This window comes from Convolutriloba macropyga, chromosome 1 (assembly GCF_964194025.1).
Source record: "Convolutriloba macropyga chromosome 1, txConMacr16.3, whole genome shotgun sequence".
In the NCBI taxonomy this organism is placed as follows: domain Eukaryota; kingdom Metazoa; phylum Xenacoelomorpha; order Acoela; family Convolutidae; genus Convolutriloba; species Convolutriloba macropyga.
Window position 1 is genome coordinate 72,259,470 of NC_134468.1, and position 22,974 is coordinate 72,282,443.

At 33.4% G+C, this 22,974-nt stretch overlaps 1 protein-coding gene across 1 annotated transcript in view; it reads left to right on the forward strand.

The window, feature by feature from the left end:
- The window catches only part of LOC142342349 (uncharacterized), a 337,600-nt gene that overhangs the window by 225,857 nt on the left and 88,769 nt on the right, over positions 1 to 22,974 (forward strand). The window lies entirely within an intron of this gene.

The following is a 22,974-nucleotide window of genomic DNA, read 5'->3' on the forward strand; positions in this document are numbered from 1 at the left end:
TGTAATGTCAAACAATTCGAATATGTATTTCCTTTCATTTCCCACATAGTAACTCAGTTCAATATCATTTGATCAAGTTCACAAAAAATCTCAATTCAAATACAGTGATGAACTAAATAAAGCTATCGTATATGCGCATTGACAGAGATAGGATTAAATGAAGCGTTTGGTTTTTGACATTAGAAATCTATTCTTCAATTTAGTTTGGTATAAATCCCTTATAGTATAAGTTAATAGGAGGGAGATACATGAAAGAAAAGCGAAAATAAAGTTACGTTTTATGAAAAAGCTCTGATTATAAGAAGTTATGAACGAAATAGAGCGTTAACATTTTTGAGAACACATTTCTACTTCAACTTTTCTGTTCAAACCAAATAAATTTTACACAATTGTTTTTTTAACTTTTTACATTATGCTTTCTTTACAAAAAATTAATGTTTGTGACTTAAACTCTCTACAAGCTAACGTATAGAGAAATACATGGTATGAAACGGAGTATTAACTTTTTGACAATAATTTTACTTCAATTTTTGGTGCAAACTGAACAGGATGAATTGTCAATTTTGTACCAGATATATTACGATGGTAAGAAAATAGATACGGATGCAAGTTATGCATCCGTGGTTTTAGAGTGGTGGTAATAAACTCAAGTGTGCTCGTACCACCCGTTACCCAAGTAATACATATGGACATTGCTTGCTGCTTGGTTGGCTCCGCGCGAGACCATTCAACTTTCATCAAACATTTGTTGCTTCCCAACTTCCCAAATTTATTCACAATTCATTCACACGTTCCAGTACAAACAGCATAATAGAGCAGAACAAAGAGTTAGAGACAAAGGGATCACACTAACCAGTGGATAGATTTATAATAACAAATTGGAGAGAAAGGAAAGAGTTGTTGCTATATTGGAGCAAAACAAAAGAAGGAAGCACGCGTGTATTTCCCAAAATAACTGGTAAGATAATTTTGAAAATTGTGTATGGCGACTCGTTAGTTTTGTATAGATATGGGTTTCTTCAGCAAGCAATTATTATATAATCAGTTTCCGGTACAAAAAAGCGTTATTTTTGAAAAATTTCTTCAAGATTTCAGCAATCAGCAAGATCTCCTAATGACTTTTCTCAATTTCTACAATCAATTTAATCATTTCTCGTAGCAATAACGAAGTTGCTATGAATTGCTATGAGTGGTGAGAAAAAAGTAGCAGAAAAATCTAGTCTAACCAGCTGCAGTTTTTTGTCAGTTATGCATCTGTTGTATTCCCATAAAGAGTTGATTGAAAAAACGGTTGTTATTGCCCTCTCCAAGTAATTCCACGGATCGGCTCCGCCTCGGAGTTTGATAACTTCTCGGTGGCAATAACAACCATGTGGCATAGTTCATTCCTTGTCTTGAACAAGCTCATAAAATGATGAAAGCAGCTCCTCAAGTATTACAATGGTAATTGATCAAATTTTTGTAATGATGATTAAAAATATTTCTAAAACGCAGTGGTGTCGTGAAGTGTAAATCAAAAGATGAATAACACGCCTTCAGCAAAAATATAGTTATCAAATTTCACTGATTCATAACATGATAGTTTTGAATCTCTTAACATCATGCGGCACCACTTTTGAAAAAAGACTAGAAAAACATTTTTTTTCGGAAAAATTTATGAAAGATGAGACAAAAACATAAGAACAAAAGAAGGCGCATTCGAGCAAAGAATGCAAGTGAAATTTGTTCAAATCCTGTTATTAGAAAAAAACTTTAATTGTCACGGTTTCAGTAGCCAAGCGGCGAGTAAATTGGTGACCATTTATAGATTCTAACTCTTTGATCTCGTCGCCGACTCTAATCTAGTTTTTTGATTAGGGGGACCAGTCACCAACTTAAGCATTCTTACTGTCATCACAATTCGCATCAAAGATTTAGTCATTTTTGTTTCGATTTAATTACGTTTTGTCAACAAGGTTCGCTTTATCACTGATTTCAGCATATGTGGTTTTCACAACGTAATGTTAAATAATGTTTGGTTCCTTCTTTTTCATGTCCACAGGTATCTCTTGTAGAATATTGCTCATCTGTTATCTGTTCTTTTAGAGTTTTTTCTAACGCTCAATACAAGATAAGGTTTTCGTCTTGCATTGTTCTGTGTTCTGACACACCATTTTCGCAAAATCTTTCAATTTTTGCAGGATTCTCCATTTACAATTTTGAAAGTGTATCTATTACATTGATTAGATGTTTTCAGTTATATTTATGCTATAAAGCTATTGAAGTTTTCATTCCTTGAGTTGAACCAATTAACTACTATAGTTTTTCTATGAGGTTGAATTTCATTTTTTGCTTCAGGATGTTAAAGTGTCAGTGCAGTTTGGTGTTCAACATTTATAAACCCATATTATTGTTCCGACCCCACTTGTGGGGGAAGGAACTATATACTCAAATGGGTTTTTTTTTTTTGTTCAGTGAATTTTGGCCGATCGATATATTCGTCGTAGAGAAATGTGAGTGGTATCATTAAAAAGCTGGTCCAGCGTAGAATTCAAAAGTAAAAAGATTTTTTTGAATTTCGTTTTTTTCGAGGAGTTATCGAGGATTGAAGTTTTGTGTGAACAATGGGATCTTTAGCATGATTGTTCACTTTTAGTACAATTTTCTTCAAACTAAGATCTTTTTTACGAAAACATTAATTCAAATTTCTATAAAAAGAATAAATTTTGAGTTCGTAAAAGTTGAATGCAAGGCGATAGAAAGACTAGTTCTGGTCTCATAGGGAAGTTCACTATCAAAAAAAATCGAACTCTAATTGAGAGCCCTTTTTTTAATAAAACTTTTCTCTTTTTTGCTTTTTTAAGTCACCTAGAGACAAGTCACATTTTATATCGACGTTCTATTAATGACAAAACTCCTTTATAGTCGAATGAAGCGCAATGAACAAAAAACGTCGTTTTCAAGGAATTGCTCATGTTTTTTTTTGGCTTCGATTCTGAGTTTTCGTAATTTTGAATGAAATTTTGAATTTCCTTTTGAAGTTTTACTATTTTTTTTGGAGTCCTATGGTAGGGATTCATTGACTAACAGTGCAATATGTTCCATAATGAGCATTAAGTGAACATGTCTATTTCATTGAGGGGGCGGCTAATGGCTGTTAAGACTTAAAAAATAATTTTTCGAATTTTTTTTTGAATATTAAAGAATCATAATCTTATTATAGTGAATTGTAAGTCAGTCCAGGGGTGAGAGCACCCTCTTCCTTCCTACTGCAACCAAAATTAAACTGGTTAGCGGTTTTATCTTCTATCTATTGGTTATATGACTTCAATGACAAAAAATTTCAATTTTTTAAAATTTTTTTTGATTTTTACGTATTATTGGTTACTTTTGAAATCTTATCACATTATCCAAATATTGACAGTTCCCATTAGCTTAAAAACGATGTTCTGTGGATGACCAATAAAAGTTTTAAACAAAAATTTATGGTTTAAATGGCTTCGACACGTTCTTCTTGCACTTTTCTACTGATTTTTTGGTTTTCTCCTGTTTTTTTTTTGTTGTTTTAATAGTCATTATACTTACTGTGATCTCATAATGAATACCTATGCATGACAAACATAAATGTACTGCCACCGGGGCATCTTTGAGCGTTTTTATTGACTTCCGTTGAAAGCTATTGAATTTAATGTCTGTTAAAATAAAAATCATTTTTCGAAAATTTTATTTGAACAATAACAATTCCTAAATTTTTCTTGAACTGTTAGTGAGTTTCAGTATTGACTGGACCCACTTGCTTTTTACTGCGACTAAAAATATTCTGTTTAGCTGTTTTATCTTCTAGCTATTGGTTATATGACTTCAATGACAAAGATTTCAATTTTTTTAAATTTTTTTTTTGGATTTTTTGAATTATTGGTCACTTTTGAACTCTTTATCACATTATCCAAAGATTATTGTAATCCAATTGGCTTAGAGAGGACGTTCAGTGGATCACAGAGAAAGTTTTCAGAGAATAGCTAATGGTTTAATTGTCTTCGACACTTTCTTCTCGCATTTTTCTACTGAATTTTAGTTTTTGCTGTTTTTGTTATTGTTTTCTGTCATAAGACTTATTGTGATGTCTTTTTAACTATCTATGCATGACAGACATCATTTTCCTCCCTATGGGTTATATCTGAGCATCGTCATTGAGCTCCGATGAAAGATTGAGTTTACTGGCTGTTAAGGGTTTAAAAATAATTTTTCGAAACTTTTTTGAAATTCAACCATTCCTAATTTTTTTTCGTGAATACTCTTGGTCATTGTTGGTTCTAACAGAATCCATTTCCGTTCTACTATAGCCAAAATTAATCTGGTTAGCGGTTTTATCTTCTACCTATTAGTTTTAAAACATCAATGCCACGAGAATTCATATTTTTTTTGGGTACTTTATTTTGTTTTTCGATCCTTTTGAAATCTTATCACATCATCTTACTGCTGAGAGTCCCTATTGGTTTAGGGAAGAAGTTCAACGGATCATAAATAAAGTTTTCAGGGAAGAGCTTATGATTTGAGTTGCTTCGACATTTTCTTCAGGCACTTTTCTACTGAATTTGTGGTTTTTGCCTCTCTCTGTTGTTGTTTTCATAGTCATTAACTTGTTGTAAGGTCTTATTGATGAAATACGATTGGCAAAAAAACTTATTGTCCCCTCGAGGCATCATTTATTGTATATACTGGCTTCCGTTGAAGGCTAATGAATTTAATGGCGTTGATAATACGTGTTTTCCCGCAATTTTCGTGCGTCTAATGTATTTGTTTATATTTGTTGATTTTTTGAAATTATATTGATAAAAAAGGTTTTCCCATTGCTCCTGAAAAATTAATTTAAAATTGAAGAGTGTTTAGTGAAAAGTTCATTTTTTTAATGCCTTCGACCCTTTTGTCGCTCAATTTTTTTTCCTGAATTCGCTGTTTTTGTTCTTTAGGTAGCCGTAAATTGCTCACAGATCTCATAGGCTTGTAATTGAGGACTGAATGAATGATGTTGCTCGAAACATTCAGTATATAGCGAATAGGTTCCTTTCGTCAAATTTAACTTCTATTCATCAATCAGATGTCCCATCGAATTTCGTGTATTTCAAGAAATAACATATATATTGATATTATGTGCCACTGTTGTTTCGTTTTTCTGAACGTTTATTGAATGGCCATTTTTTGCGTTTCTTTTTCTCTTCCTTCAGAACAATCGCGTAATAACAGATCCCAATGGTTTTTAAATGTGGCCCAAGTAAACTTATTTAATCTTTCAGTATAAATCCTTCAACTGAAATAGCAGAAATAACAACTGAATTAAAAATACATATTCAGATGATAGCTATTGATTTTAATGGTAGCAAAGGTTTGTGTTTTCGCAAATCGTTTGTAATTTTTTGAGTTTCTCTTTAGTTTGTTTCTATGGCATAGTCTGACCACAGACGGGTGCTTTTGGTTTTGTAATGACTTTTTAGTAATTTATCAAGGATTTTTTTATTAAAAACCAATGTTTTTTAAGATTTTTGAATTTTCTTGGTGCAAAAAATGTTGATTAATTTTTAAGTTTCGCCTCACTGTTCGTTCTTTTTGTCGGCTTGTTACCTAGTCTCGTTAAGAAAACTTTTCATCTGCTGTATAGTTAGTAAAAGGTAAACTTGTGTAGTTAAGGTTTTATCTGACTGCATTTTGACGTTGTTACCAGGTGCTTTTAAATTTAGATATTCATTTTTTGCCGCTAAAATTTTGTTGGTGCTATTTTTTTTCTAGTCTCTTCAATGTCAGGTCACGTTGGTGCTGTAATGAAGCATGGCATTAGTAATTCAATTAGTAGATAGAATGTGTAACGATTGTTTTAAACTCAAACATCTATTTTTGTTATCTCTTGATTTGGTTGACATTTTAGTCAAAAATGTAGATGAGCTCGGGTCGGAACATCATGTGCGAACGCACATTAACGAGCCGCCTTGTTGTAAATAAATGTCTTGGAGGACTGATCGGCTAACAGTTATGCAAAAAGTTGCGCCCATCCATTGCGAGTTTTGGGGGCGTCCACGTTTAACAGAAGTTAGCAGTCCAATATTAGCAGTCTTGAAAACTTTAACAGAGTTTTAAAAGATGGGGGTATAATTTCGTCTAGGTGTTTGTTTTGCATCAATGGCACGTGCAAATAGTAACGGGCTACACAACAAAACATAAGTTGTAAGTAGGGCGTAAAATCACTGAGGGGGCAACAGAATAGAATGATTTAATTAAACTGCAGTTGGATCTATTTTGTTTCTGGGGGCGTTAAATACACTGGGTGGGGGGGGGGGTTAAATACACTCCCCGTCGATTCCAATCAATCTTTCAAAAAAAAACTCCCTCCGCCCTGCCCTCTCCACCCCTCCTTTCCTCCCTTCTTTCTTGTTACATAACTATTCTTGGGCTCATATTATTATTAGGCATAGTAGTTGGTATCATGGATTGGTTTGTTTTGAAATTGAGTATACCAAAAACGTTTCCCTGTGGTAAGTGCGTGAACATTTCAATTAAAGAAACCGGGTCATCGGATCTCGACCGGGTCAGACATTTGAGTGTTAACTTTGTGCTGTATGTAAAATTGTGAAGCCTATTTGCAAGGTTAGTGACAATATAGCTTTTAACAAAATATCACGCGTGCATTTCACTTGAGCTATTCGACCAATAAATGCATATTGTTCAATTAGTGATCTTGCTTCTCGTTTTTTATATTTTTTGTAAATTTGCCGATTCCAAGGAACAGTGACTTTATTAACCTTTTAAATTTGTACTTTGTTTTATTTGGTAAATACAAAAGGTTAGCATGTTTTAATTATTATAAGCTATGTTTTGAATTTATTCAAAAACAATGGGTCAAAATGATTGTGAGTGCGTGTGTGCGTATGTATGCGTTTATGTGTGTAAGTGCGTATATTTATATATATATATATATATATATATATATATATATATATATATATTTATGTATATATATATATATATATATGTGTGTGTGTGTGTGTGTGTGTGTGTGTGTGTGTGTATGTGTGAGTGTGTTTGCACGTGTATGCGTGTGTGTGTGTGCTGGGGTGCATGTGATCTTGATGATGGTGGGCATTTCCCAACCTTAGCAGAAGGAACTTTTTAAGAGGAATCAATAAAGCTCAGATTGCTTCAAGCTGATGGAGGTCCCAGCCAGAAACCATCTCTGATCATATCATTCTAGCGACAAAAAAGATCCTGATCAGACCGTCTCAGGTTGGATTGACATTTGATGAGACCCAGGGATGGTCGAATAGGCTTCTGACCAGAACCACTGTGTTCAAATGCTCAGAACACAGTGAATTTAAATTTGTTTCTGATCAGAACAATTGAGGCTCAAAATCACACTCATTACGCGCAGGTAAACTTAAATGAATTGTGCAGGTATTTTGAAGTTTCTGTATACTACCTGCACGGTACTAAAACGTACTGCAATTGCAGTTAATTTTGCTTGAAATGTGCAGGTAGTCCTCCTGCTGAGTTCACCTGAAATTTACCTGAACAGGCCAAATTTAAGGAAAATTTAACTGCACAAGTTACCTTTATTGTTCAGGTAATTTAGCTTTTCTCTATTCAAATTAAGGTTGGGGACAATTTGGGTTGCTCATACGTTTAAATCTCTGAAAGATTATGAAAAATTTGGTGTTTCAGTTATCGGCAAAAAGCCTGATGATATTTCAGTCAACAAACTAGCTCGCATCAAACCACGAGAATTGTAGTCTCATATTCACCTAAAGTTGAGGACAATAACTTTGCTTACGACCACCGGAAAACCAATTTTTCAAATCTGTCTTGGGTCAAATTTTCTCTCGTCAGGTTCTCTCTATTCAATCTGCGATCAAGCAAGCATCTTTGGGCCCATGCCCATGCCCACAAACTCTTGTTAATGAAAATAAAGCTAACAACGAATACGTCTAGAAATGACCCACATTTCTATCGGTTAATTATAAAAAGAATTGTTGGCCTTTTCTCGCCAGACTGCAGTGTGAAAAATATTTCTCTAATTTAGAAGTTTTCATTAGGCCATTCAATATCTTCAAGAGAGCAATGGTATCTAGGTTATCATTTTTTGGTTCGCAGAGCAGTGGATACTTCGGCTCACGTGTTTTTGCAGACAGACAAAAAATTTGATAAATAGCTCAAAAAATAAGAAAAGTTTTGTACTGTTGTTCACCAGTACTTCTTTTAATTTAAATAAAAATTTTATACTGATTAGAAAGAAGTCCCAAAGCACGATGAGAAATTACAGAAGAGGAAAAGAAGTAGTTTAATAATAAAAAATGGAAACTTAATAGTGTTCATTTCTTGCTAACTTTGGAAAAATCATATAGAAGCTTCATGAAAACGTTTTTCCTTTTCAACAAGATAACTTACAAATTTCGTTTACAAAATGCAGTTTTTCTGGAAATTTTTTTCTTTAAATTTATCTATTCGATTTTTATTTAAAAAATTACAGCAATTTACCTGAACGGTGTGCAGATAATCAATCTTGAGGAAATTTGTGTAGCTAAATTTTACCACTGCACATGGTGGCTAGACATTATTTAGAGTGCATCTCTAGTCAAACTATCCTGCGTTCAAACTGGTGACTGCCCCAGATAGACTGATCAAAACAGCTTTATCCTTAGGTAAATCATTTAAAAAACAAAATATTTATTTCTATATTATTGAAGTTTAAAGCAAGACATTGATCTGAAAGTCGAGTTATATTGAAACAATTTTTGCCTCTGAAACCCAACATTCGAAACGTTGCACTTTTATGTAGCCGAGGTTTAATGTAGCCAAAAACAATTGCAGAAACTTAAAATATCCGGGTAAACTTTTATTCAACAGTTACCCGTAAACTGTATCTATCGGCTGGACTTCTTGTTTCTGATCAGAGCCAAATGATCCATTCTTTTGTGTATTTTTGGCTGTTTGTTGGGCCAAAAACACTTAATCAAACAATTAACATGAAGTTTTCTTCTGATAAAGAAATTTTTTCCAAGCCAAATGCGTCAGATCACACTCAATTACGTTCAAAATTTTCGCTGAGCAGACTCAACGGCAATCAAATCTGCCCCACCTCTGATCAGACTGTCCTGAGCTCTTGAGATAATCGAGACCACAATTCTTTGAGCGTACTAGTAACAATAAAGCTCGGCAATGTGCGTTCGCACATGATGTTCCGACCCGCTCATCCGCATTTTTGATTTAACTGTCAAACAAATGAAGATATTAGAGATATAAACAAACAGACATATGAGTTAATAGAATTGTTACAAACCCTATCTCCTTAATGAATTATATAATGCCGTGCCGCATTAGGGAGATCACGATACCTGCAATTAAAATGACTACGAGACAATACAGATGACAAAATAAACAAAAACAAAAAAATTAATTATGGCAAAAAACTCAATATCTAATTTTAAAAGCACATCGTAACAAAGTCAAAATACCATCAGAATCTAAACTACCTAAGTTCATATCCTTAGCTTCAAAAGTTATTTAAAAAAGTTATTAAGAAACTATTAGCTTTTAGCTGAAAAATTATGATTTAGTCACTTTCAAATCCTCAAAAGATCTGTTTTTGGCGATGACTTGCCATAAATCAGCACTCCAAACTAAACTGACTAGAGATACAGAAACAAAGAAATATTTAAAAACAGTTCACGAACACTGAAAGTTTTAAAGCCGTTAAAGTCATCAGATATCGTCAGAATTTTACATATTATCATTTCCAACCTTTTTTTTATAATTTCTGTTTTTATATAAACGAGAAAATTTTTTTATTTATTTTGGGGTCTCATTTAAGAATCAATATGACTTATTATTAAGTCAAAAAGGACAAAATAAGGAGACACCAAACTGATCACTCCAAAGATTTTAAAGAAAACGCACAGTGTTAACGACCTAAAACATCAATTTAAACAAATAGGGATGAATCAATTAAGAAGAGAAGAAAGTTGAAGAGATCTCTCATTGAGGAGACTGATTTTCAAATTGACAAAAGAAGAACAAAAAAGGGAACGTTCAAAAAATTGCACAATTTTACGGAACAAATAAAATCGAAGTCATCGAAAACATTAGCTGTCAACTGACTGCATTAAACAAGTTAATTAGGTTTTTCAACAGAAGCTATTTATAGTTGTCAATAAACAAAAAAAAATTCCGCGACTATATAGAGCAACAATTACAGGGGCTAAAAACCAGAAAATAATATGAAAAATGGAGAAAAATGTGTCTACTTCATTCGAAAATTAAGCAGTTACTGAAAAGTTTTGGATACGTTAAATTATTTTTTATCAGGATCAATGCGGTTATTCAGTGTTTTGTTAAAGAGAGTCCACAGTAAAAAAAATGAAAACCCATTAAAAAATTGACAAAAATGAACCGATAAGTTAAAATTTATTTTTTAAATATATTGGAAATCAATGAGGCCTTTCATTAATCAGATTAAGCCTCACGACGGCAAAAAAGGAGAACAAAAACAAGCAAAACCTAAAATTCAATAGAAAAGTTCAAGAGGAAACTGTCGAAGTCATTAAAACCTCAATCTATTTGCCGATGACTTCCTCTATATTCATGTAAGAGTCTATTTAACGCCAATGGGAGCTTTCAATATTGTACTAACATTGACAAGACATCAAAAAATCTCAATTTTCTACAGATATAAAAACATTTTAAAGTTTTGTGTAAACTCCTAGCGTCAAAACAATAAAACCATCAGTTAGAATATAAAAATGGTAACCGAACTAATTTTTGATCCAAAGCAAAGCATATAAGATCTCCCATTAGTAGGATCAACCTACGGGTTCATAAAAATTAGTAATTCGATTGCTTTTTCAGTCAACAAGACTAATCCATAGAACTGTTTATTGGGCCTCATTTGACCGTAAATAGGCTCTGGCACACAAAAAAAACTTAGCCTGAAGTTTGTTTTTTCTAATTGACATAAAAAAACAACATGAAAAATGTGAAAAGATTTAAAATAAAGCGCTGCAAAAGAGTTCGAATCCTTTCACAATCTCCGATGAGACCAAAACTAGCCTACTGATTGCTGCTAGTCCGAGAATAACACTTAATTGTTCCATATTTTGGCGAAAAAGTATACTTTGTAACAACAATTTGATCAAAAAAATCTTAAATTGGACAAAATGGAACTAAACGTGAATTAACTATCAAATATTTACGAACAACTTAAACTGCGATAACTCCTTGAAAAACAGCAAATTCAGAAAATCTTTTTCGTTCCAAATTTTACGCTTGAAGAGCTTGCTAATGTTACCACTCAAGATTCTACGATGAATAAATCAACCGCTCAAAATTGACTGAACAAAAAAACACATCTGAGTATATAGTTCTTCCTCCACTAAGTGGGTCGGAACAACAAGTTTGCGCTCTAGTTAGGCTGATCTGAAGTTGATTCGAACGTTGCTTGGAACGTCAGTCTGGGACTTATCGATTTGCAGCATAGTTGTTGATATGATTCAAACTCATAGTAAGTAATATATCATCAGATATTCGTGGGAGCTCTTAGAATGCTTTATTGGGTCTCCCGGACCGAGGAATTTGGCCAAAATTATGTGAGATCAGCGGCAACTAGCGTTGACAAGTCGGAATATTCACCGCAATTTTCTTACATAATTTTGCGTTGAATGCGTTGTATTTAAAGACAAAAATTCAACGCATTCAGCGCAAAATTATGTAAGAAATGGCGGTGAATTTTCCAACTTGTCAACGCTAGTTGCCGCTGATCTTACATATTTAGCGTTGAATTTAGCGTAGACCTTACATATTTAGCGTTGAATTTAGCGTAGATCTTACATATTTTTGCGTTGAATTTAGCGTTGATCTTACAAAAAATCAACGCGTAGAACGCTGGGTATGGGACTCGAACCACTGACCTCCTGTTTACTTGTCGCCACTTTTACCATTGCGCCAACGTACCAGGGTTTCCTTAAGAGCCGCAATCCTTATAAAGCGTAGATCTTACATATTTTGCATTGAATTTAACGTAGAACTTGCATTTATTTTGTTGAATTTAGCCTAGATCTTACATATTTTTCGTTGAATTTAGCCGAGATCTTACATAATTTCAACGTATTCAACGCATTTATCATGTGAGAAGTACTGGGAAAAATTTAAAATTTTTTTAAGTTTTGAAAAAAATTTGAATTCCTAAATTGGTCTGAATTTAATTTTGCACCGTAAGAGAGCAAATGGTTATTTTTTGCTGACTTCATTTTTCTCAATTGAGCAGTATAGGGTTCGAAATAGTGAAAAAATTAATTTTTCGAAAGAAAACTTGAATAAGTTTTGAAATCGTAAAATGGTCTGAAACGGATTTTGCACAATAAGAGAGCACTAAAAATTAATTTTTCTCTGACTTCACGTTTCTCACCTTTGAAGCATAGGCGTCGAATCAGTGAAATTGATTTTTCGAAAAAAACTTGGAAAAGTTTTGAAATCGTAAAATGGTCTCAAATGGATTTTGCACTATAAAAGAGCACTAAAAACTGTTTTTTTGCGGACTTCGCTTTTCTCAACTGTGAAGTATAGGATTCGAAACAGTGAAAAAATTGACTTTTTGAAAAAAAGCTTGAAAAACTTTTGAAATGGAATTCATAAAATTCAACCTTAATTTTTTAAGATCTAAGCCAAAATTCTACGCAAAATATGTAAGATTGGTGTTGAAAGCGTTGAAATTATGTCAGATCTACGCTAAATATGTAAGATCTACGCTACAATTCAACGCTAAATATGTAAGATCTACGCCAAATTTCAACGCAAAATATGTAAGATTGGCGTCGAATGCTTTGAATTTATGTAAGATAAACGCTAAATTCAACGCTAAACATGTAAGATCTACGCTAAAATTCAACGCTAAATATGTAAGATTTACGCCAAAATTCAACGCAAAATTATGTAAGATTGGGGTTGAATGCATTGAATTTATGTAAGATCTACGCTAAATTCAACGAAAAATATGTAAGATCTAGGCTAAATTCAACAAAATAAATGCAAGTTCTACGTTAAATTCAATGCAAAATATGTAAGATCTACGCTTTATAAGGATTGCGGCTCTTAAGGAAACCCAGGTACGCTGGCGCAATGGTAGAAGTGGCGACAAGTAAACAGGAGTTCAGTGGTTCGAGTCACATACCCATCGTTCTACGCGTTGATTTTTTGTAAGATCTACACTAAATTCAACGCTAAATATGTAAGATCTACGCTAAAATTCAACGCTAAATATGTAAGATCTACGCCAAATTTCAACGCAAAATATGTAAGATTGGCGTTGAATGCGTTGAATTTATGTAAGATTTACGCTTGAGCGTAGATCTTACATAAAATCAACGCAGTCAACGCAAATCTTACATATTTTGCGTTGAAATTTGGCGTAGATCTTACATATTTAGCGTTGAATTTTAGCGTAGATCTTACATATTTAGCGTTGAATTTAGTGTAGATCGTACATAAATTCAACGCATTCAACGCCAATTTTACATATTTTGCGTTAAAATTTGGCGTAGATCTTACATTTTTAGCGTTGAATTTTAGCGTAGATCTTACATATTTAGCGTTGAATTTAGCGTAGATCTTAAATAAATTCAATGCATTCAACGCCAATCTTACATAATTTTGGGTTGAAATTTGGCGTAAATCTTACAAATTTAGCGTTGAATTTTAGCGTAGATCTTACATGTTTAGCGTTGAATTTAGCGTTTATCTTACATAAATTCAAAGCATTCGACGCCAATCTTACATATTTTGCGTTGAAATTTGGCGTAGATCATACATATTTAGCGTTGAATTGTAGCGTAGATCTTACATATTTAGCGTTGAATTTAGCGTAGATCTGACATAATTTCAACGCTTTCAACACCAATCTTACATATTTTGCGTAGAATTTTGGCTTAGATCTTAAAAATTTAAGGTTGAATTTTATGAATTCCATTTCAAAAGTTTTTCAAGCTTTTTTTTCAAAAAGTCAATTTTTTCACTGTTTCGAATCCTATACTTCACAGTTGAGAAAAGCGAAGTCCGCAAAAAAACACTTTTTAGTGCTCTTTTATAGTGCAAAATCCATTTGAGACCATTTTACGATTTCAAAACTTTTCCAAGTTTTTTTCGAAAAATCAATTTCACTGTTTCGACGCCTGTGGTTCAAAGGTGAGAAACGTGAAGTCAGAGAAAAATTATTTTTTAGTGCTCTTTTATTGTGCAAAATCCGTTTCAGACCATTTTACGATTTCAAAACTTTTTCAAGTTTTCTTTCGAAAAATTAATTTTTTCACTATTTCGAACCCTATACTGCTCAATTGAGAAAAATGAAGTCAGCAAAAAATAACCATTTGCTCTCTTACGGTGCAAAATTAAATTCAGACCAATTTAGGAATTCAAATTTTTTTCAAAACTTAAAAAAAATTTTAAATTTTTCCCAGTACTTCTCACATGATAAATGCGTTGAATACGTTGAAATTATGTAAGATCTCGGCTAAACTCAACGAAAAATATGTAAGATCTAGGCTAATTTCAACAAAATAAATGCAAGTTCTACGTTAAATTCAATGCAAAATATGTAAGATCTACGCTTTATAAGGATTGCGGCTCTTAAGGAAACCCAGGTACGTTGGCGCAATGGTAGAAGTGGCGACAAGTAAACAGGAGGTCAGTGGTTCGAGTCCCATACCCAGCGTTCTACGGGTTGATTTTTTGTAAGATCAACGCTAAATTCAACGCAAAAATATGTAAGATCTACGCTAAATTCAAGATGGACTTATAATTTTTACGCTCCCCAGATTCAGGTGCTTCATTTTACATAGAGTAATGTGCTACTATATAATAAGCTTTTTTGATTATTTTCACATCCAACTTTCAGTAGTACAATTTCTTTCGGTTTCAGTAGTACAATCCTAGAAGTCAAAGCATATACAAATACATTGTAATCACAATGGGCAACCTATTCTCAAAAGATAAGGAAACCAAACCCGAAGATACCAAACCAGCTGAAGAGACAAAACCCGCAGACGAAGGAGCTGCCCCCGCGGGTGATGCACCGGCCGAGGCTGCTGCCGGCGAATTCCAGTTTCGACTGAACGAGATTTCGCCCGAAAGATACGAGTGTTCAGACGCATTCCTCTCGAGCAGAAATTATTAGACGTGGCACTTGAGTTCATCTCATGGAATCGGCACTTAGCCGATGTGCCTTATGAAAACACTAGTATATGTAGTCAATCATTAAACTCATATTTTGAGTGAGAACGGTTTCTAGAATTGTTTCATTTGGTTAACCAGCCCACAAATGGATCTTTTCCGCTAGCCCCCTTTTCCAAAAATAATTAACTTTTTCAGAAGAGGTGTAAGTTATGCTCGGGCAATAAATTGCTTGCTTAAATTCTATTCAAGAAGTGCCTAACCCTTTGTACTTGGGGAAGAGAAGGTTGAAAAGATCCAAATTTTTCCTAAGCGCGATCACAAAATCACAAAAATGTTTAGAAAAATGAAACAATTTTAGGTTTTTATTTAAAGAGTACCTTTATATCCTATTATATGTTGCTGGGTTAAATTGGTATGGAGTCATTTTGGGTTTCCAGCTTTCAGTTTGTAACAGCTGCCATTGAAAACTGTTTGTCGCACAAGATCAGAATAATAATAATGATGAGTATTAATTAATTGCCAGGTGCAGAACTATGATCATATTATTCACGATATTTTGGGACAATCTATCACATTAACATAGCTAACAGTAATATTTTGTTAATTCACGTTCGCAAAAGTTTTAATTTTTTTTAGAAAACCGAACACCAGGTTCGTTTCAGTTTGTTTCAATTCTATAGTCCCAAATATTTACGTCCAAAATATGTGAGGATTTACGGTCAAGGTTAAAGAAAAAATTGCTAAGTATCGAAAACATTGAAGTAACTTAGAAAATGTCAACGAACAAAAAACGATCATATTAGTTAAGAATTTAAATATAGAGATCGAACGATGAAACGTAAGATCAATTTGTTTCCTTGATCAAGGAATAGTTAAACGTTAGAAGTTAAAAAAAGAATAGAAATAGTACTAATTTCGAAAAGTTGCAGTTCATTCATTTCTTTCATAACAGAACGGAGACACATGGTTTTTAAACATCAAATCATTCTTTGGGAATTTTCAAAAAATATAGAGTATTTCAATTTTCGATTGGTATTGGTGGCGTTTCTAGCGGGGAAGAAATTTTTCTTGTCAATTGAAGACTAAATTGCATTATACAGCTACATATAATTCAGTGTCAAAAACGAGAGCAGGAGTAGTTTGAATGGAGCCCAGCTATTTGCAAAAGATAATATTTAAGGCATTTCCCATTTTCAAAATTTCAAAAAATAACTAAAATCTATCAGCTTGTTGACATACGGAAAACAAAGTGCGTAATAACTGCTGCCCTTCAAAATTCTCAGTTGATTTGACGAAATGTGAAATTGTGCGAAAAATTTGTTGCCTGTTTGATAATAATATCCATAGATACAGCTAACGCGGCTTTCTTAAAATCTAGATTCCCAATAGTCACCGAGACATACATAATAATTACAAAACATTTGGTTTTTTGGATTGGTTTATTCATAAACGGTATTCTCAACACAGCTCAATAGCTTTCCAAACAAATCTGAAAAAAAGCCTCACAATTAGGTAGTATTTTGCCGCCAAAATGCTTCATGGCTCTTCGTCCGAACTCTGTGAACTCTATTTTCAAAAAACAATTAGTCCATAAAACCGTTCTGTGTATGCTTCCGTTATGTAGTTCTTTATGACCTTTTTTAGAAAAAACTCCGTATCCAAATTACTATTTCATGGAGATTTTTGAATTTTCATTGCAATAAAATATACTCATTCGACAAAAAACATACTGGAATCATTATTTCTTGCTATAGAAGATGAAGCAATTTCTGTGCTGTGTTATTTTGACAAAAACCATATTCTACTAAAGAATTCATCAACTGAAAAAAAATCATTGAATTTGGAACATTAATTATATTTAAAAAATAGGCCAAAATACAGCTCACAACAGAAAACAATCAGCAAGATTATCTAATAAGGATAAATTTGCAGTCAATGAATTTCGGCTTGATTTTGTTTGGTTAGTAAATTGTGTCTCATTGTTACGTTTGAATGCATTTTAATTTTTTTACAAACTTGAAATTTTTCTGAGAATTACATCACAACTTAATTTTTAATTCAGTTTTGAATTTTGTAAAATATGAAAACACTTTTGTTAGAGTATACACTCTAGTAAATAAGTTGTGATCATAAGATTGAGCTTGAAATGATAGCTCAATATAAGAGATCATAGTAAGACTCTCGTAGTGTGGACCAGTTGGCTCAATAGAGAGCACAGGATTGCAATCAATTGAGAGATTGTGGGGTCGCAACCCACATAGGTCCCAAAACTTTACTCTCACTATAATGATGTTGACATAGAATCAATATAACGAGCAAAAGAGTTGCTCTAATAGGTTATGGGCCCAGCTTAACGCTCTAACCAGAAGTTGAAAGTGAGGAGTTACATTGCACAACTTAAGGAGGTGTGTTAGAGTATACACTCTAGTAAATAAGTTGTGATCATAAGATTGAGCTTGAAATGATAGCTCAATATAAGGGATCATAGTAAGACTCTCGCAGTGTGGACCAGTTGGCTCAATAGAGAGCACAGGATTGCAATCAATTGAGAGATTGTGGGGTCGCAACCCATATAGGTACCAAAACTTTACTCTCACTATAATGATGTTGACATAGAATCAATATAACGAGCAAAAGAGTTGCTCTAATAGGTTATGGGCCCAGCTTAACGCTCTAACCAGAAGTTGAAAGTGAGGAGTTACATTGCACAACTTAAGGAGGTGTGTTAGAGTATACACTCTAGTAAATAAGTTGTGATCATAAGATTGAGCTTGAAATGATAGCTCAATATAAGAGATCATAGTAAGTCTCTCACAGTGTGGACCAGTTGGCTCAATAGAGAGCACAGGATTGCAATCAATTAAGAGATTGTGGGGTCGCAACCCACATAGGTCCCAAAACTTTAATCTCACTATAATGGTGTTGACATAGAATCAAAATAACGAGCAAAAGTGTTGCTCTAATAGGTTATGGGCCCAGCTTAACGCTCTAACCAGAAGTTGAAAGTGAGGAGTTACATTGCACAACTTAAGGAGGTGTGTTAGAGTATACACTCTAGTAAATAAGTTGTGATCATAAGATTGAGCTTGAAATGATAGCTCAATATAAGAGATCATAGTAAGACTCTCGCAGTGTGGACCAGTTGGCTCAATGGAGAGCACAGGATTGCAATCAATTAAGAGATTGTGTGGTCGCAAACCACATAGGTCCCAAAACTTTACTCTCACTATAATGGTGATGACATAGAATCAAAATAACGAGCAAAAGTGTTGCTCTAATAGGTTATGGGCCCAGCTTAAAGCTCTAACCAGAAGTTGAAAGTGAGGAGTTACATTGCACAACTTAAGGAGGTGTGTTAGAGTATACACTCTAGTAAATAAGTTGTGATCATAAGATTGAGCTTGAAATGATAGCTCAATATAAGAGAGCATAGTAAGACTCCCGCAGTGTGGACCAGTTGGCTCAATAGAGAGCACAGGATTGCAATCAATTGAGAGATTGTGGGGTCGCAACCCACATAGGTCCCAAAACTTTACTCTCACTATAATGGTGTTGACATAGAATCATTAAACGAGCAAAAGAGTTGCTCTAATAGGTTATGGGCCCAGCTTAACGCTCTAACCAGAAGTTGAAAGTGAGGAGTTACGTTGCACAACTCAAGGGGGTGTGTTAGAGTATACACTCTAGTAAATAAGTTGTGATCATAAGATTGAGCTTGAAATGATAGCTCAATATAAGAGAGCATAGTAAGACTCTCGCAGTGTGGACCAGTTGGCTCAGTAGAGAGCACAGGATTGCAATCAATTCAGAGATTGTGGGGTCGCAACCCACATAGGTCCCAAAACTTTACTCTCACTATAATGGTGTTGACATAGAATCAACATAACGAGCAAAAGAGTTGCTCTAATAACTTTTAAATTTGAAACAATGATTTCGAACATTGGATGCCGCCTTTTAATGTTTTCAGCGTGAAATTAACGAACAAAAAACCTACATTGAAAAAAGTTTTTAATGATTATTGATCACAAAAAACTGTATAATACGTTTAGAATTGCGTAAGTGGCTCTATAATAAATCTAGTTTATGGATGTTCACTAAAGGATGCATAACCCATTAAAAATAAACAATCCAAAAAAAGTTAAGAAAAAAAAGAAAATACAAGTCAACGTCTACTATTATAAAAGCAAAACAGAAAGTCAAAGTCATCGTGAAAACTGGATGAAAATTTGATTGAACTTTCTTTGGTTTTCTTTCATCTTGATAAAAAATTGTATCGATAACGAATTTCGAGGATATGATCTTACCTGCATATTCCTGGTTGTATCACTTTAACAACTTTGTCGTTAAGTCACTTTGTGGTCCCATTTTATACCGCTTTAGGAAACATTTTCTGAAACATGAATTTTTGATTGAAAAAAAAGCTGGCTAGCACGTGTCAATTGTTTCAATGTACTGATAGCTTAAAATCAAGTGATATCGCCATCTAAAATTCAAAAACTTGTCCAACAATTTTTTCTCAGTTCATAACCGCAATTAAGGTCTATAAAAATGATGCCTGAGCAAACTAATGAAAAAAAAAACAAATAAACTATAGCGTGACCAATTGAGGAAACAACACGTAGCGTTATTTGAGTTAAAAGTTTATAGTTCATGCGCAAGCTGCCTAATGTTTACCTTAAAATTGTGCTGAGTAAGATTTACCAAAAAAAAGTTAATACTAAAACTTGATTTTAATTTGCTGCACGTTCATGAAGAATAACTGTGAATATCCAAAAACATTTTGACACCCCAAGTTTCTACTGTGCTTCGAGTTTGCAGGCATCAAAGAAGTGACAATAACTCCAAATATTACGCTCTACCAATATATTAAAGAGCAAAAAGCACAAGGAACATGAAATTGAATCGAAATAAAAATTGATTTCAACTTTTTTCCTTCTAACTAGTCATTTATTGCGGCTGTTCTTTTCTCTTATTTCTTTAAATGCTTTTAATGAGAAAGAAAAAGATAAATCAACGTCTACTATAATATTTTTGAGATAACATTCTAAGAGATGTGACTGCAAACAAGATTCTTCAACAGACCTTGATATGCATTGTCTCTTCATTCACGGAATGAAACTTATCAATTTTAAGATTTTTTAACTTTGAAGAAGTGAACAAAAAATAGGAGCACATTTTTTCGTTTTTATCGTATAATTGTGCAAAAAAAGGGGAAAAGAAGCTTTTTTATTTAATATTTCTAAAAAAAGCCCCATTGAATGAGAAAATAATCGAAAGAAGACAAGAAAAAATTTTTTTCCACTTTTGTACTTTAGTATTTTATGAAACTTGAGTTGTAAAAAAGTTGTACAAAACTGCAAAAGTGCGGTGGAACAATACATATTTTTTACTAGGTTGTTTCTACTGGATTTCACCATTCAAATATTCCAACTAAAAATAAATTTGCCTCACAATTTAAGTTTTGCAGTTCAAAAAATTTTATGTTTTCTGAAGGTTGCAAGTTTAAAGAGTACGGATTCGTTGGCATTTTTGTTGTTCTATTTAGCAGGCTCATCCATCAAAAATAGATTTACACACCACTAGGGTTAAATATATTTTCTGAGAAACACGCATTTAAAATATGTACCGATGCTCTATTTTTCATATGAAGACTCACAACATTTCTTTTCGAGGCCATTAAAACAGAAAAATTGAGAAAGATGTGAGATTAATACCAAAATTGTTTGAGAAAAAATGCGAAAGTGGAAAACTCTCTGAAAGCGGATTTCAACCAGCCAAAATTTGAATATATTTTATTAGAAAAAAAGTGATTAAAATGGTCAAAATTAAGTCAAAAAATTATTGAAATATTAGAAAAGCTAACTGCAGAAACTAAAGTACACAAGCCGACAAAAAATTGTTCAAAAAGACAAAAAGAAGGTATTTGCCACAAAATTTTCCAGAAAAGTGAGTTAAAACGAAAAAGTTGCAACAGAGCGCTCTTGCACCAAAAACTTTTCTTTAATTCTCCTGAACTTTCTTTTTCTCTCTTTTTTTTCTCTCTCTCTCTCTCTTTCTTTCTCTCTGTGCGTGTGTGTGGGTGTGTGTTTGTGTGTGTGTGTTTGTGTGTGTGTGTGTGTGTGTGTGTGTGTGTGTGTGTGTGTGTGTGTGTGTGTGTGTGTGTACATATCTGTATTTTTTCAATTCTGACATGTGATTAGAAGTGAATTTGATCCAGCGTTGCGCACCTCCTGAATTTAATTGGAAAAATTTTTTCTTCAAACGAAAAATGTTTCTTGATAAGTTCCACACTCCACACGTTACAAGATGTTTTCTCAGTTCGAAAAAATATTCTTGTAATTTGAACTATACAATGCCAAAACAAAAACGAGAACGTTTTCCATCACTGCAATTACTGAGTTCTGAGTTTTTAAACAATAGATCCCTGTTCCTTCCCAGATTTCTCATTAGAATTTTATACTCTAAATCCTTACTTAATAGGTATTGAATCAAATATTGAAAATATCAAACTATTGTCACAGTTTTTGTTTTCGAAAAACATTGTTGAAACATTTTAAATTTCCAGCTCCTATTAATCAAATACACAATATGCAACATGCTAAAGCAGCGCTAATTATTGTTTTCACTTAAGTTTTCGGTTTTGCGTTTGACGTCAATGTAAAATGAAGAACCGTTAAAGTATCATAAATTCTTGTTAAATTTACAAACTAACTTTTTTTACCATATCCAGCGAAACAACACCCCATAACAAGAACTTTGTAATTGCCAGGGATGATTTTAAAAAATTCTCAACTGCATTTGATACGAAATTTAAAGAAAAAACAAACAAAACTTAAAATCATTTAACTTTAAATGTCAAATTATGAAAAGCCCAAACTCAGCCAAAAATTGCTAAGAAAAAGCGAGTTTGGCCCAATTAGCCCAAAAAAGATTTTAGGCTACCTAAATAATTCTTGATGGAATTTTTCTCGACCCAATGTGTCATGTTGGACCTTAGCTCCAATCTTTTTATACGTTAGAATTTTAATCAACCCAAAGAGGTTTTGCATGCGTTTTGCTTGACTTAAATTTTTCAAACTGAACTTTATCTAGATGGTGTACGTTTGTACGCTGGACTTCTCCTGGGCACAATGTCATGAGCAACTTTTCCACAGAAAGCGTAATAACAAAAAATGCATGTTTCCGTTCATTCAATTAATGTGGCAAAAAGAGCAAGTGCGACAACTGATTTATCATAAGTTTTTCTCTTTTGAAATTTTTCCAAATGTATCTTAAACTAGATTGCTTTGGTGCAATTACGTTGAGCCTTCCTCCGTTTCTGCTTCAGTTTAGAAAGAAGCAAAACAAATAATGAAAAAATTTTCAAAAATGCGAAAAGGCAAGCCTACGTAAAATTTTTTGCTCAACCCGTAAAACAGACCTTGATCAACCGGTAATTTGACCATAATTTGGCCGTTGAAACGCTATTTTGTGATCATTAAAAAGACCATACTCTGCCCAAAATATCCTGAAAGGTTCCACTATCCTAAAATATCCTAAAATCCCACTACGCGCATGAAGACTACAGGCTAGTAAAGCAAAAAAAAAACGAATATTTTTGCTCTGTTCATAAGTTGAGGTCTATAGCTGGGTAGCCTTCTTTTCAGGCGCCATGTCAAACGGAAAAATTGAGGAAATTTTTCTTCGGTTATGTCATTAACATCTAGTTGTATTCATCGTGTCTGCTTTGAGTACTATGTCATTTCTGCAATGTTTTTAAGTATTCACTGCCATGCTCCTTCAGCAGAACTTGGA